Source organism: Dryobates pubescens, chromosome 5 (assembly GCF_014839835.1).
Source record: "Dryobates pubescens isolate bDryPub1 chromosome 5, bDryPub1.pri, whole genome shotgun sequence".
Taxonomy (NCBI): Eukaryota; Metazoa; Chordata; class Aves; order Piciformes; family Picidae; genus Dryobates; species Dryobates pubescens.
In genome coordinates, this window is record NC_071616.1 from 690,976 (window position 1) to 703,405 (window position 12,430).

General features: G+C 53.3%; 1 protein-coding gene across 1 annotated transcript in view; it reads right to left on the reverse strand.

Moving 5' to 3' along the window:
* TSPAN18 (tetraspanin 18) overlaps positions 1–11,989 on the reverse strand; it is a 186,784-nt gene extending 174,795 nt beyond the window's left edge. Inside the window, exon 1 of the mRNA XM_054162162.1 lies at positions 11,878–11,989. The gene's annotated coding sequence lies outside the window, so the exon portion shown is untranslated. The remainder of the gene's footprint in view (positions 1–11,877) is intronic.
* Positions 11,990–12,430: the final 441 nt, after the last annotated feature.

Sequence of the window (12,430 nt, forward strand, 5' to 3'; positions counted from 1 at the left end):
CCTGGGAGAAGAGACCAACCCCCACCTGGCTCCAACCTCCCTTCAGGGAGTCAAAGAGAGCAAGAAGGTCTCCCCTGAGCCTCCTCTTCTGCAGGCTAAGCAACCCCAGCTCCCTCAGCCTCTCCTCACAGGGCTGTGCTCCAGACCCCTCCCCAGCTTTCTTGCCCTTCTCTGGACACCTTCAAGTCTCTCAGTGTCCTTCTTAAACTGAGGAGCCCAGAACTGGACACAGGACTCGAGGTGTGGCCTAACCCGTGCTGAACACAGGGCAGAATGACTTCCCTGCTCCTGCTGGCCACACTCTTCCTGATGCAGGCCAGGATGCCATTGGCCCTCCTGGCTGCCTGGGCACACTGCAGGCTCATGTTCAGCCTACCATCAACCAGTACCCCCAGGTCCCTTTCTGCCTGGCTGCTCTCAGCCACTCTGACCCCAGCCTGTAGCTCTGCCTGGGTTTGTTGTGGCCAATGTGCAGCCCCTGGCACCTGGACCTGCTAAATGACTTGTTAGATTTCTTGAACACACCTCCAGGGACAGTGACTCCACCACCTCCCTGGGCAGCCTGCTCCAGCTCCTCACTGCTCTCTCAGCAAAGAAGTTTTTCCTAGTATCTAACCTAGTCCCTCTCCCTTGCTCCAGGATTCCCTGTTGGTCTTTCTCTTCCCTAAAAGAGATGCTTACAGCCTTTTTTAAAGCTTCACACTTGCAAGCCTCAAGCCATGATGCTTCACAGCTCCAACACACTGGGCTGAGATGAGCTAACGAGAACGTTCAGCATCCGCCACATGCTGAGGGAGCCGTCTTCATTGTCACAGCTGGTGAAACAGATGCTTGGGAAAGCAGCGAGACTCTCCCCCAGCCAGAGAGGCTCCACAGCAGGCCCATGTTAGTGATGCTGGCACTTGCACCTCTCAGCTCAATCTGAGCAGCCAAATCAGTGACAGGACCAGGGAAAGGGGGTCCAAACCCCCTCCCTCCCTCCTGATGCCCTCTGCTCCCCAAGGCTGGTGCAGAGCTTCCAAGCTGTACCCAAAGCACATCATGCTCCAGAAAAACTGCAAGAAATCTGCTACCAGCTGAAGCCTGGAGCGACCAGCAGCAGCATTAACAAAGACAATTCATGTTTCTAAACTGCTCAGACTCCTCTCCTCCAAAGCCCTCCCTGCTGCAGTATCAAAACATCAATGCACAAAACACAAAGCTTGAAACCTTCTGCTCCTTTTAGCACAGCGGGGAAGAAAACCAAAACAAACCAAAACCAAACCCCAGAGCAACAACAACAACAACAAAACAAGCCCACGGGATCAAAATAAACACCCCTCTGAATCCAGTCAGCCTTTAGGAAGCTTTATTCTTTCTCAGCCTCATCAGACTCTTGCTCCCAACTGATGGCTCCCTGAACGTTTGAATGAGGAGAATGTCAATTGGCAAAGCATCCCTGCAAGCTGAAATCCTTTTCAGTTTGGAAGGCCTCTGTTCAAGACTCTGAACCCAGGGAGTCACTCAACACATCAGCAAAGTATTACATCATCAGTCCTCAGGCTGCCAAAGCAGAACCTTGTAGGTCAAAGAGATCTATTGGTGCTTCAGAGGTCTGTCAGTGCTTCCAGCATTGTGCCTCGAGCATTGCCAGGACTGCCTCCCAGCCTTTCCTGTGTCTTAGGAGTTGATCTGCTGGAGGGTAGAGAGGCTCTGCAGAGGGACCTGGACAGGCTGCACAGATGGGCAGAGGCCAAGAGCAGGAGATTGAACACATCCAAGTGCCAGGTTCTGCACATTGGCCACAACAACCCCATGCAGAGCTACAAGCAGGGGTCAGAGTGGCTGAGAGCAGCCAGGCAGAGAGGGACCTGGGGGTATTGGTGGATGGTAGGCTGAACATGAGCCTGCAGTGTGCCCAGGCAGCTAAGAGGGCCAATGGCATCCTGGCCTGCATCAGGAACAGTGTGGCCAGCAGGAGCAGGGAGGTCATTCTGCCCCTGGACACTGCACTGGTTAGGCCGCACCTCGAGTACTGTGTCCAGTTCTGGGCTCCTCAGTTTAGGAAGGAGGTTGACTTGCTGGAAGGTGTCCAGAGAAGGGCAACGAAGTTGGGGAGGGGTTTGGAACACAGCCCTGTGAGGAGAGGCTGAGGGAGCTGGGGTTGCTTAGCCTGGAGAAGAGGAGGCTCAGGGGAGACCTTCTTGCTCTCCACAACTACCTGAAGGGAGGTTGGAGCCAGGTGGGGGTTGGTCTCTTCTCCCAGGCACCCAGCACCAGAACAAGAGGACACAGTCTCAGGCTGTGCCAGGGGAGGTTTAGGCTGGAGGTTAGGAGGAAGTTTTACACAGAGAGAGTGATTGCCCACTGGAATGGGCTGCCTGAGGAGGTGGTGGGGTCGCCGTCGCTGGGGGTGTTCAGGACGAGGCTTGACAGGGTGCTTGGTTGCATGGTTTAGTTGAGTAGGTGGTGTTGGATGATGATCTTGAAGGTCTCTTCCAACCTGGTTTATTCTGTTCTATTCTATTTTTGTATTCTGATAAGATACAGCTTGGTGCAGCTGTAGAAGGTCCCGGTGCTTCAGCCACATCAGAGGCAAAAGCTTTGTGGATCAAACACAAAATAAAAGCATCTAATTCTAAGCAGCTCTGAGAATGCCCTCTGACATCATAGAATCATAGAACTGCTTCAACTGGAAAAGTCCTCTAAGATCATCCAGGCCAACCATCAACCTAACACCACCATGGCCATCAAACCAGGCCCCAAAGTGCCATGGCCACACATTTCTTGAACATTTCCAGGGACAGTGACTCCACCTCCCCCCTGGACAGCCTGCTCCAATGCCCAACCACTCTAACAGGACCAAAGGACAGTCAGCAGTTCCAAAATGCATCAGATCCAAAGCCCACCCCTCCTACATCCTGAGACTTTCAGTCCTTTATTCTCAATTATTTCTCACCTGCATCCATTGTGGACCCACTACATGATTACCTTTGTTAAGACTCACCAATTGTGACAGCAGACTGACCTAAAAGAGCATTTTCTTTCCAGATGACTACAGAAGCAAGTACACTAACACCAGTGACTCCCACTCCAAAAGCCACCAGATTCCCACACCACTTTCTCACTCCCCCTGGCAGCAGGTTTTGGAGCAGTCCATCTGAGAATGCACCCACAGCTCCCAGGGACTTCCATGAGAAACAGCCTCTCAGAGGGTCTAAGAAACCCTCCCATCAGCCCTCTCTGGACAAGAAGAACTGGTTCCCTGCACTCCCCAAGGAAATGAGATGTGCTCTCAAGTGAGCCAAGAACAAATCCTGTCTCTGAGTTCCCAGCAGAGCATGTTCCAGCTCCGTGCCCTGTGAGGTTCACGGCTCAAGATGAGGGCAAACTGCCAGCCAGCTCTTTAGGCCGTTCTTCCTGCAGAAGTGTAGGCACCGTCGTTCAGTGCAATCCCAAAACTCCCTCCTCGCAGCCTCAGCCTCTCCTAAGGAGTAAATATAGTAACTGTTTCCATAATAACATTAAAAATACCCAACAGATGAAACAGGGCCATAAATACGTATGTCTAGCAACATGACCAAACTCACCCTTCTCCAAACTGGGCACTGGGCCATGACAAAGAAGCTGCTAGCATTACAATGTCAGTGCTGAGCCTTTGGAGGAGCCCAGAGCTGCCGGAGCAGTCGCTGCTGCTGCACGACGTATCCCAGCCCAGCCGCAGCCAGGGCCTCCAAGCTCCCCAGCCCCTGCCAGCCTGTGCCACCAACCCATAGCCAACAAGTCACCATATGGCCCCACATCCCATTCCCCTCCTCTGTCTTGTTTGGCTTTGCAGGCATCTGAGATGGCATAAAATGTATTTAAAGCTGTTTGTGAGGCAAGTGAGAAGGCTGCAAGAATCCAGGAGCTATTATTATCATCTCTGCTACACCACACCACTCCTCCCATTGGCAGCTTGGTTCAGTTCCACTTCCCCAGGATCAACAACCACTGTAAGATCTCTGTCCTGACACCAACACCACAGGCATCAAGAGTAAAGAGCTTTCTGGTTATACAGCTTCCAGGAGATTAACTGAAGCAGATGATCTCAGGAAAGTCCCTCTCTGACACGGCTACACACCCACTAAATGAGGGAGGCAGAGGGGAAGGAACAGAGAGGAGCTAAGCACCATCATCAACAGCTGACCTGAGTAAACTCAGACCTAAGCCCTAACTCACAAAATCCTGCAGCCTCTTTCATCAGCACAGAACCAAGTCATCCCAAACACATAGGTGAGATTCAGCTCCAGCAGCTTGTTCTATCAGAAGCATCCTCTCTTTCTTCCTGAAGGGATAAAGTGGTCTAAAATCTTCAGTGTGAACTTCATTTGGGTTCAAGAATTGACTCTCCTCCAGTGACCTTTCAATGTATTTCTCAAGGAGTGGCAAACTTCCATTTTAGACCAGGTTTTATACAGCAAAAGGAACACCTTGATGGCCAAAAAGAAACAAAAATACCAAAAAGCTGTAGAGGACAAGAATTCTCAGAGATTTGCTTAGGCATTGTTGGAATCCTTGCTGGAGGGCCTACAGATCACAGGCTCACAGGATATTAGGGGTTGGAAGGGACCTCCAAAGATCATTGAGTCCAAGCCCCCTGCCAGAGCAGGAACACAGAATCCAGCACAGGGCACACAGGAACACATCCAGATGGGGCTGGAAAGGCCCCAGAGAAGGAGACTCCACAGCCCCCCTGGGCAGCCTGCTCCAGGGCTCTGGGACCCTCCCAGTGCAGAAGTTCCTCGTCATGCTGAGCTGGAACCTCCTGTGCTGGAGCTGATATCCATTGCCCCTTGGCCTATCCCAGGGTGCAGCTGAGCAGAGCCTGTCCCTGTCCCCTCCCTCCTGAACCCCAGCCCTCAGATATTGATTGACATTGATTGAATCCCCTCTCAGTCTTCTCCTCTCCAGACTGAACAGCCCCAGGGCTCTCAGCCTCTCCTCCCCAGGCAGTGCTGCAGTCCCTTCAGCAACCTGGTAGCCCTCCCTTGGACTCTCTCCAGCAGATCCCTGTCCCTCCTGAGCTGGGGAGCCCAGAACTGGACACAACATTCCAGGTGTGGCCTCAAATGCAGAAGAAGGCTCACACCAAAAAACTGTGATGTTCAAACCTCCACTCCCATCACTCTGAGGACAATGACAGGATACTGGCTTGGGGTTTCTTTTAACTGCACTTTGAGAGGGTAAACCAACACCACATGAACTGCCTGCTAGCCCACCACACATCACAGTATCACAGTACCACAGTTCATTAGAGGTTGAAAGGGACCTCCAGAACTCATCCAGTCCAACCCCCCTGCCAGAGCAGGAGCACCCAGGGCAGTCTGCACAGAAATGTATCCAGGTGGGGTTGGAAAGGCTCCAGAGAAGGAGACTCCACAACCTCTCTGGGCAGCCTGCTGCAGGGCTCTGTCACCCTCCCTGTAAAGAAGTTTCTCCTCATGTTGAGCTGAAACCTTCTCTGTTCAAGCTCGAACCCATGAAGCATTCACGTGAGGCACGTGGCCATCCAAAGCTTTCTGTCCCAAGACACCTGCAGGGGCGATTCAGACCCAGAACAATCACACATACACAACCCCACCAGGATATTGAGCCTCTCTGCCTCTAGCTCTGAGGAAGCACAATGCCGAAGGGCCCAGCTCGGCTGCCCTGGATGAGCACATGCTGCTGCTGATCAACTTATGGAAAATGGAAAGCCTTCAAGCCCAAGCCCAAGAACAGAAAGTGGCAGAGGTGCAGAAGCAAATCCCATTTGGGCTCATTTTGCAAGAGTAAACCGTGGGTATTGTTTGCTGTTTCAAATCTTATCTGTGTGAAAACAAACAAAAAACATGCTGACAAACAGGTTTAGCAGCTGGTGAGCTTCACAAAGAGAGATCAGTGCACTGCTTTCCTCCAGCCTCCTCTTCCAGGCTCAGACAATTTACACACTAAATTAGCCCAGACAGACCTCTACCAACGCAGATAAACAGCAAAGCAGCTGCTCAGTGCTCCGAGGCAAGAGGCTGAGTGGGTGGAAGGAAGAGGGAAAGAAAGAAGTCCCATCTACTATTGGCTGGGCACTGAATTCACCCAAAGCCTCTGAAACTGCAGCATAGGATAACTCAGGTCACCACGTGGGAAACTCAAGACTGCAAGAGCAGTGAAAAGAAAACAGGAGAGGTTGGTGTAGAGGAAGGAATGGGCACAAGAGGAATGCTGGACCACGCGGTCGTGAGCAGCGGCAGGCCCGAGAGCAACGAGGCTGTCACATCAATTACAGACGAGATAGCAGCCGCCACCGGCAAGCAGAGCCCAAGACATCTGGAACACATCCTCATATGAAACAGAATTAAAGTCCAGCAGCCTGCCCAGTGCTGAGAAGCGGTGGGAAGGGAGGGAAGAGGCAACACTAAATATCTCAGGAAGTTTTGAGAAGGAATAAGTAAGCATTGGTAGAAAGAATGGAGTTGTCTGGGCTGGCTGCTCTGTACAAGCGTTCTCTTCCTTCACTTGCTACCTCAGATCAGGATTAACAACCACTTGCAAGGTAAAACAGTATTAAACAAGGAGGGCTAAGAAATAGCTGAAGAGAGAATGAGTCATTTCAGTTCTCAAACAGCTCACTCCTGTGCATCCTGCAGGAGAGACACAGGCTTTGCCCTTTCATGCAAATACTTGGCTTGGGTTTGAGCCACTACTTTAACGTGAAAACTGAAGATCACCACTTCCCAAAGCCAGTTACTTTCCAACCCTCACACCTCTCAAACAGCAAGCAAGATGGATCCAAGCATCTCTCCCTCGCATTTTATTGATAAGTTACACAAACTAATCACACCAATGTTAGTCAGAAGCTCTTGAAAAAGCCCAGATAGGGATCATCTTGCAGCAACATCCCCAAGTAAGGACTCCCTCAGCAGCCTCACAGGATTACAGATGCCACAAGGAGCTCAGATACTCATCTGGTTTAATTATAGCTCCCAAACAGACCTCAGACCTGCTACCACCTCACTGGGGTCATTACACATTAGCCACAACAACCCCAGGCAGTGCTACAGGCTGGGGGCAGAGTGGCTGAGAGCAGGCAGGCAGAAAGGGACCTGGGGGTGCTGGTTGATGGTAGGCTGAACATAAGCCAGCAGTGTGCCCAGGTGGCCAAGAAGGCCAATGGCATCCTGGCCTGCATCAGGAACAGTGTGGCCAGCAGGAGCAGGGAAGTCATTGTGCCCTGTGCTCAGCACTGGTTAGGCCACACCTTGAGTCCTGTGTCCAGTTCTGGGCTCCTCAGGTTAGGAAGGACATTGAGAGACTTGAAGGTGTCCAGAGAAGGGCAAGAAAGCTGGGGAGGGGTCTGGAGCACAGCCCTGTGAGGAGAGGCTGAGGGAGCTGGGGTTGCTTAGCCTGGAGAAGAGGAGGCTCAGGGGAGACCTCATTGCTGTCTACAACTCCCTGAAGGGAGGCTGTAGCCAGGTGGGGGTTGGTCTCTTCTCCCAGGCAAGCAGCACCAGAACAAGAGGACACAGTCTCAAGCTGTGCCAGGGGAGGCTTAGGCTGGATGTTAGGAAGAAGTTCTTCATAGAAAGAGAGACTGGCCATTGGGATGTGCTACCCAGGGAGGTGGTGGAGTCACCATCCCTGGCGGTGTTTAGGAAGAGCCTGGATGAGGCCCTTGGTGCCATGGTTTAGTTGCTCAGATGGTGCTGGGTGATAGGTTGGACTCGATGATCTCAAAAGTCTCTTCCAACCTGGTTAATTCTATTCTATTCTATTCTCATGCAATGACTCCTCTTCAAGATGTCCAAGAGGTATGCACTACCCTCACTGAACTCTCAGAACAGATCCTGGACCACCATCTGCTTGTTTAGCTACCTTAAGCCTCAGTTCTGTAGCACCTGAACTTCTCTTTCAAAGTCCTCCCTTGCCTGAGAGCCATGGCCCCCTATATTCAGCAGCTTCTGTTGCTGGAGCAGTTGGGTCTGTTTTCCTGCAGCCTTGGTGAGAACAGACAGGACTCCAGATAATTCAATAAAAACACAGGAACTGCATTATTTATGTTAAAGGAAAATGTGTTTTCTAGGAAGAAAGTCCTTTATTTGGGCAAATCTGTAAGCTGTTTATCAGCTTAAATTCATTATCTGCCCATATGGTCTTAGCACTGTGGCTTAAAAGAGAAAAGAAACAAGAAAACATGGGCATGCACTAGCTGATGAAATGTCAGCTGCCCCTATGCCAGAAACCAGGATCTTCACGTTGGCATCAAATTAGGATCCCTGCCACGAGCAAAAGGCTACCATAAGGCTAGTCACAATATTTTAATTACAACAGGATCTTGCAGAAGGCAGCGAGGGAGGCAGGGACAGAGCAGGAAAACCCCTTCACAAAAACCCCCAAAACTAACAACCCCCCCAAACCAACAGCAAACCAAAGCAACTTCAAAGCCACTGAATTCACTTTTTGCTCGGGGAGGTGGGGTGGGAAGAGAGCAGCCTCACTGAAAGAGGGGGAAAAAGGCCAGAGAACGAGATGTGAGAGCCAATAAGCACACATCAAAGCATGAGATGGCTCTGCTTCAACTGCCTACAGTGCTCAACCTGGGATAGATTAAGGCGAGATAAAAGGTGCCAGGAGGGAAAATCCTACCCCTAGAGCAGCGCAGCCTCTGAATCTCGCTGCTTGGCACTGGTGCAGAGAGAACGCCGAGAGCCCAGCCGGCTCCGCAAGCGCACGGGATGGAGCTGCTTCTCAAACGCTCCCAGCCTTGCCCACCCCAGACCCCTGCTGGAGAGGTGGCCGGGAGCCTGTGCCGCTCGCTGCGCGGCGGCTGCAGCCCAGCAGCAGCTGGGTTTATTGATTTGGTGAATCACAGCTAGCTACAGGTCACCCGACCAAAGGCTTAGCACAGCACATTAAACCTGGCAGTCTGAGCTGTCAGCTTGGTTATCCTCGAGGAGGAGGAGACAAATGCAAGCCACAGTAACAGATGTTTCTCAGGTTTTACAGACTGCAGTGTTATAGACAGAACTCGGCATGGTGGGGGGTTGGAAGGGACCTCTGGAGATCATCCAGTCCACCCCCCCTTGATAAAGCAGGGGCACCCACGGCAGCTTGCTCAGGGTCACGATGGCCAGGTGGGGTTGGAATCTCTCCAGAGAAGGAGACTCCACAACCTCTCCGGGCAGCCTGCTCCAGAACTCCAGCACCCTCACGGCAATGAAGTTCCTCCTGTTCAGATGGAAACCTCCTAGGTTCCAGCTTTCGCTCACTGCCCCTTGTGCTGTCACTAGACACCACTGCAAAGAGTCTGACCCCATCTTCTTGCCCCTCCATACGTTAGCTCTAGCTAAAGACCCTCTGGGTCTGGTCTTCCCCAGGCTCAGCAGCCCAAGGCTCTCAGCTTTTCCTCTTCAGAATGCTCCAGCCCCCTCAGACTCTCTCCAGTAGTTCCCTGTCTTTCTTAACTGGGGAGCCCAAAATTGATCCCAGGACTCTGGCTGTGACCTCATTAGAGCAGAGTGGAAGTAAAACTTCCCTTGACTTGCTGGTCACACTTTTCTTCATGCACCCCAGGAACCCGCTGGCCTTCTTGGCCACCAGCACACCTGGTCATGGAGCCACTTTCTGCCTGTTAAACCAGACCTGCAACGCTGCGTGCAGGAAGGTTATTTGAATTAAACAACACACAGGCAACTTGGCAAAGGACTTGAGGACAGCTCAGCATTTTCACAGGCACACAACCATTCCCGCTTCCCTCTCGCCCAGCCCCACCCTGGGACGCATAATACATGCTGGAGCAGCCAAACAAATTAGATCATGCCAGGATACAGTTATGTGTGGCCATCAGCTGGGGCAAGGATGTGAAACACTCAGACCCCACTCGGGTGAAAAACAAACACCCTCAGCCTCCTCCACGCTTCCACTGCAGGGAAATTAAGTTGCTGGGACCTGAGCTAAGTTTTGAGTGAGCCTGGAAATGGAAGGCTGGTGTTCTTCCCAGGGTGTTCTCACACCTCAGGGGCAATAAAGGGATTTTCCCAGTGCTGGCAAAGGAAATCTGACCCCACTGCAGTGCGTGTCCCCACTCCAGCCCCCACCACAGCTCCACTCCCCTCTGGGATGCGGATTGATGGTCCCCCTCCGTCCATGCCCCACGCAAGGAATAGCAACCCACCCCTTCACCTGCACCTCTCGCCAGCTTAAACACACAGCTGGGGTAATCCAAGCAATATGTGGCAGAGCTCTCCTCTGCAGAAAGGGTGGGAGAAGCAGTGGAAATTCCATCTTGATTTTGCTGGCAGTCTGCAGCATCTCAGAGAAGTTAAAGCTCTTCCTTTCCTCCTCTCACCCCACTACGCTCAAGTTCAGGTATTTTAGCCTATGCCAACAAAAGCTGTACCTCAGCCACCACAAACAGAGGAACACGAAGTGCCTTCCAGGGAGGATCAAACGTCTGGGCCATTTTAACATACTACACAAATACTTGAGTGAAAGCAGAGGATGAAGCAGTGCATCTGTACATGAAGCTTCACGTTGAACTGGAAAGATTCAGTACCACCAAATGATGGAAAAAAAATAAACTTCTCCTTCTTTTCCTCCTTCCCCGTTTCTCCCAGGGACATCTCTATCATTTCCTCCCTGTGTATGTCTGAGACAGAACAAACGCTGCCCCTTCCAAGAGCACTAAACAGCACGCCGTGCGTTTTACTGGTGGAATACAAACACTTTGCATGCATCATCCTGCTGAATTAAGGCAACTCTTTAATAACTCTGCACTCTTCTTCCCCACTGGTGAAGATCCAGGACGAGCCTGCGCTGACAAATTGTCTACACCCAGCCAGGCTCGCAGCCATCTCCAGCACGCTGCTGCCCAAGCAGCTTGGGTAGCCACTGACTCTTCAGTGAAATACGTGCCTGGAGTCTATTAATTGTTGCTCAAATTCCCTCTTAATTATAGAAATCCAAGCAGCAATCAGACTGAGCTTCTGAATTACTGAGAGAAGAGCTTGAGCAAAAAAGAAATAAATAGCAGAGACGAGCATCATCTGACCACACAGAAACCCACCCGGGTGCGACGCATCCGAAAACGCTGCCAGCTCGCTCCCGGCAGCCTGCAAATGACTAAAGTTGTGGTAGAACTTCATGCACGCAGCTGAACACCTTCTAAACCCACATAGCTCGGGGTGGGGACACAGACACACACCTCCCCAAGAGCTAACTCTCTGGGAGAAAGGCGGGGAGCTGAGCCAGGGCGCTGGGATCACACTTCGAGAACAGCAAAAGTGTGAAGGAGAACAATCCTTCCCTACCCGACTGGACTCAAGTCAGACACACGGTTAACTCCTCCACCTCCTTCACCCAGACTTTCGGGGAGGGTGGCACATCCCAAACAAGCTCCAAAGGCAAGGGCAGAGTGCTTCGGGCACAGCCAGCCACCCACCCTCCCCTCCTCTTGCTTGCAGCCAGAGGTCTCCCGGAGCGGCAGAAGGGGGGCAATAAAACGCGGAAACACCGAGACCAGGGCGAGGGGGTGCAACAGAACACGGGGACACCAAGAACAGGCTCCGAGACATGCTCCGGGGTACCGACCACGAGAGACTGCCGGGGCCCCGCTGCTACCGGTGGGGCCAGGCAGGCAGGCTGGGGTTGCCGGGCAGCCTCCTCGCTGGCTCCCATTGCGGACGAGCCGGGGGCAAACTTGCACCCCCGCGCACGGCCGCGCTGCTCCTGTACCCAGCCGCCCACCCACCCGCCGGGGACCCACGGCGGCAGCGCCGGACTGCGAGCCCTCTCCCGCGGGTGCCCTCAAGCTGGTCCTCCCCTGGGGCAAGGCTGTCCGAGCCCGAGCAGCGGCGCCGGGAGAAGCGGCCCGCGGTCCGTTACCTGCGGGGAGGCTGCGGCGGAGGCTCCGCTGGCGGCTCCCTGAGGCCGGGCGGCGAGACCGGGCGGGCGGACGACTCCCGGCAGCGCTGGGCTCCCACTGCCGTGCCCGGCAGCGGCGGAGCGCCGGAGCCGCCCGCGCAGCCGGCTCCTCCTCCCGGCCGTGCCCCCTTCCCCGCCCCCGCGGCGCCCGGCCGCGGCCCTCCGCCCCAAACTTCCCCCCGCGGGGTGCTCGGCCCGGCTGGTCCCCGCCGCTTCGTCCTGTGCCAGCCCCGGGAGCCCCCTTGGCCGGCTGGGCGAGATGCTGAGGCCGCCGAGCTCATAGAAAGCACCGGAGGATGGAGAACTCTGTGTGACCCTCCCCATATCAGTAACACCTTTCTGGTGCATGAGACCAGGAAGGGGAGAGGTCACAAGTCGACCAGTAACTCAGTGAGACCTGCGCCACAGACAGCAGCACCGCCAGTAACACCCTTCTGGTGCATGCCGGGGTTCGGATGAAAGAGACCAGGAAGGGGAGAGGTCACTCGTTGCCCAGTAACTTAGGGAGAACTGG